Below are 4,754 nucleotides of genomic sequence, written 5' to 3' on the forward strand. Positions count from 1 at the left end.
CTAACGTTAGTAACTCCTTTCTAGATGTTTAGGCGATGTTTTCTCTTGTATCTAAACCAACCACATACTACCAATACAACATCAATAATTATGTGTTCAATACCAATCCGGACAGCCCACACAATATTCTAAACAGCCCACATTCATAACATGCAATAACGATTCACATACGGCTTCGACATTCTCAAGTTACTTTTATTAGTTTGTAGCCTTAACGTTTGCATGTAACAACTTATAACAGCCCATCCAACATACAATATGATGTATACTCTTAACTTATAATTATTCTTTCCAACTTAATGAAAACACAAGTCCAAAACAGTCCACTACCACAACATGTCCAAAACAAATCCTCTACCCGACAACATAATAATGTTCGGAATTCTTGCAAACGTTTACGAACATACTAAGCCAACCACATGCGATTTTTATACATCATTTCATGTCTTCTTTTCATATAATTTTAGTAAGTTATGACCAGCTATCCACACGACAAGTACAACATCAATTCATACGCAACTACGCTATATCGTCATTTTTATAATCCTTAAAACAACTCACAAATGACTTTAGTTTCAACTCCAACCATTAAACACCTTCCTTTCCATCATAAAATTCATGATAATAACAATCAAAATATCAAGTAAAAACAGTTCACTAACTTCTTCACAAAACAGTCCACACACGGCTACACCATGCTTCAACATCTCTCACATAAAATCATAGATTCAACCATTTTCATACTAACCTAACTTCACCTTTAACCTTCCAATTCTTTTCATTCTTTTTACCATGAGATCTATGATAGTAACAACCATATTTATTAAAGAAAATCAGTCCATTAATTCCACCAAAACAGTCCCTACGGCCAACTAACATTCCAACGCCAACTTTCATGATTTTATGCATGCGATTCATGTTCGTCAAGTTACAACCATACTTCAACATCAACACATATAACCCCATAACTACTATCATGTTCCAACATCAATACACCTTATTTCATGCATACAACTTATATTCACACATCTACATCACCCTTAATACTTGAAAAGAAAGTTAGATCTTACCTTGACAACTTGACTTCTCTACTTGGCTAGAGTTGGTGACTTGAGATGGAAAATGGTTCTTGTTGCTCCAAAGACTATCTTCACGTTTTAGGGACCTTCTAAAGGGTTGAAACACCTTGGAAAATAATTTTTGGATCAAGACTCAAAGAGCTAAATTTCAGCCCTCTTGGCCGAATGGTTCTCCTCTCTAGGCTTAGGTTTTCTTTCTTTGTGTTGTGTAGTTGAAATGAATTGTGATGGCTGATTTCTTGGTCATTATTTGGTTCAACTTTGATGCCTACAAGTTGGTCACATGCTCCACTTATGGCATGATTCATTCCATTAACTTTACACTTTAAATTTTCTAATTTGTTTTCTACAACTTTTGGCCAACCTCACCTTCTTGTTTCTCCTTTCTTCTTTCTTTTCAATTGTTTACAAGACAATTGTATGTGTGGTGAATGATTCATACACCACCCTTTGTCCATTGTAATCATGCCAAGATGGATGAGCAATATTTAATGTAAAATGATCCCTCCACCATGTTATGTCCTCCTAAAACAATGTATACTTTCATAAAGTAGTGGATGCTCAAATATTCAATTGTATGCTTCAACTTTTTCTCCTCAAAATTTTCAGCCCTATGGCCGAATGTAACTTGTGTGTTTCTTCCAAATTTAATTGTCCACAATATGTTGAAAATGTAGTGGATGAATCAACATTTAATTGCATATTTGTATGTCTTCCATTAACCTTATTTTAGATGACTTTGAGTCATCCTTTTTACCTTGGATGTTGATGCTCTTGTTGGCTCATTATTGTCACCAATTTTTACTTAACACCACACTTAAGTAATTCCTAATCTCCAATAACATTTTTGTACTAAGTAAAATTTGTAACCGATTTGTTCTAGTTTAGAAATTAAAATCCAAAGTTTCTATCTCACGTTGATTCTTTCGCGAATAACTCGACGTATAAAAATACGGGGTCTAACATTCTCCCCTCCTTTAGAACATTCGTCCTCGAATGTCAAATGAGGACTAAAACTCGTCAATTAAATAACCGAATCACCCGTTATCGCAAGCTAAGACACCAAAATTAATATTTTATTATTGGGAGTAAATGGATTTATTCAATGAATATGAAGTCTGATGGCACTTTGGAGAGGTATAAAGCTTGTCTGGTAGCTCAAGGATATAAACGAATATGGGTTGGACTATGAGGAGACTTTCGCCCCTATTGCAAAGATGACAACAATTTGTGTGTTGCTCATTATTGCATTTGTCAAACGGTGTAAACTTCATCAAATGGATGTGAAAAATGCATTTTTGCATGGTGAATTACGTGAAGTAATATACATTAAGCCTCCTCCAGGGTACAACCAAGACCAACCTGACATGATATGTCACCTTCGAAAGTTTCTTTATGGTCTCAAGCAAGCACCACGTGCATGGTTTGAGAAGCTTCGATCTACCATCATTAATGCTGGTTTTTCTCAGTCAGTTTCTGATTGCTCATTATTTATCCGACACTCCAATACATGTATGATAATATTGTTACTTTATGTTGATGATATGATTATAAACGGGAATGATGAGAATGAGATTAAACAGCTCAAGAATCTTCTTAATGCAACCTTCAAAATGAAGGATCTTGGTAGGTTAACATATTTTTTTGGTTTGGAGGTTGACTATTTGCAGGATGCTAACATGCTGAGCCAAAGGAAGTATTGTGCCCTATTTTGAACGGGTCCAAGATAGTTTATAACTTTCCGGTTCTTCTAACTGATTTTAAAAGGGTCAGAGTCGCCACCTAATTTCTTAAGGGAAATCAGAAAACCTATATGCATTTGTATCTACTCCATTTATGGTTTGCGAAACCTATGAGAATCTAGATAAAGGTTTTATTTACTCCGAGTGGAAGGTATTAAGAACTCCCAGAGCCTATCCGAAGATAGTCTTTAAACTTAGTTTAACTGAATACTGGAGGGGGATTATCTATCTGTTTATCATTATTATTACTTGTTTTCAAAATGTTGTGATTTCATGAAAGCTACACTAGGTGATAATATGCTACGTATATATAATGTATAAAAAAAAATATGTATACCAAGTATCAAGTATTTGTAAAGAATGTATATTGAAAGGAATGTACAAAAGAATGTAAAGAAAACATACCTCCTTCGTATAGTAGTGTATTAGTTAGTAAAACGAGTGTATATCTATTGGTACAAAAGTATACCAGTTAGTGTAGAGAATGTATACAACTATATAAATAATGTATTAAAAGAGTATAAGAGAGTATGTAAAGTATGTATATAAAAGAATGTATGTATATTAAACATATAAAAAATGTGGAAAGGGTTGTATAACAAGTATCTAAGGAGTGTATATTGTTAGCATAAAGAATGTATATTATTAGTATAGACGGCGCATATCAAAAGTAAAAAGTGTATAAAAAATGTAAAAGTGTATGTAGAGTAATATATGAAGAATGTATATCTCAATATAAAGAATGTATCTAAGTGAATAAAGGATATAAAAAGTTGTATATGAAGGAATATAAAACGTATGTTGTAAAGAAGTGTATTTAAAGAAAGTGTTTGAAAAATGACAAAGTTAATTGAATTGTATCTTCCTTCATGTAGGTTTTGTTTTAAAGAATGATTAAAGAATAGAAAAGGCGTATTTGAGAATTAAAGAATATATATAAAAGAATTACTTGTAAAAAAGTTAAATAGTTAAGGAAAAGTTAATTAACCAAGTACTTATACCAAGTCAATTTAATCAATTTATGAAAGTGTGGACGGTCTAAGTCTTGTCTAAAGCGAATAACGAACTTTAAATTAAACATATAAGCGACAAGCAATTAAATATTCCCGCCCGAAATTAAAATAAAGTTTTCACTACTACGAGTTTATGTTTTGTACAATTTTAAATAACGCAGGAAAGTAAATACAAACAAGATTCGATGAATCTTTGGTTCCTTCCGAATGTGATCTTTGTGATGTATCACCAGAAACCTGTATAAACACTTAGCAAAAGTGTTAGTAAGAGAGTAAATAATTATCGAATGAATTAAATAATATATAAACTTAAAATTAAAACCCGTATTTTGTATAGGGGAGGCCTTGAAAATCAACGAAAATTTCTTCATCGGCCAAAAGTGTAGTATTTGTAGTAAATTGCAAAATGAAAGAAAAATGTATTGGTTAAAATAATTTGAAAAATCAAGAAGTAAGGGATGTGACATAAAGTCTTTAAAATGTGATTTGACATAAAGTCTTTAAAAATGATTGACATAAAGTCTATAAAAAGAGGATTTGACAAAAGTAAGGGTGAAACTTGATTTGACCTTAAGATGTAGTGTATATGTAAATGATGCATATAAAAGAAATATATGAATATGAAAATGAAAATATGTAAATGTAAATATGACGTATAGAAAATGTAAAGAACAAAATGTGTAGAGAAAAAATAAAATATGCATGTAGTGTGATGGTACAAAAAAAAAAAGGAAAAGAAAATGATTGGAAATGTATACATGTATATAAATAAATAAAATTGTAGAGACACTGATAACAAAATAATAAAGGTAATGTATGAAAAATGTAAAGATAATGTAGAGACAATAAAGTGCATTCTCTTTAATGAAAAGTTTCTTCCTTTACTTTTTGGTGAATAAAGTGTACACTCTTTTTATGAA

The sequence above is a fragment of the Lycium ferocissimum genome, chromosome 6 (genome assembly GCF_029784015.1).
Source record: "Lycium ferocissimum isolate CSIRO_LF1 chromosome 6, AGI_CSIRO_Lferr_CH_V1, whole genome shotgun sequence".
Classification (NCBI taxonomy): domain Eukaryota; kingdom Viridiplantae; phylum Streptophyta; class Magnoliopsida; order Solanales; family Solanaceae; genus Lycium; species Lycium ferocissimum.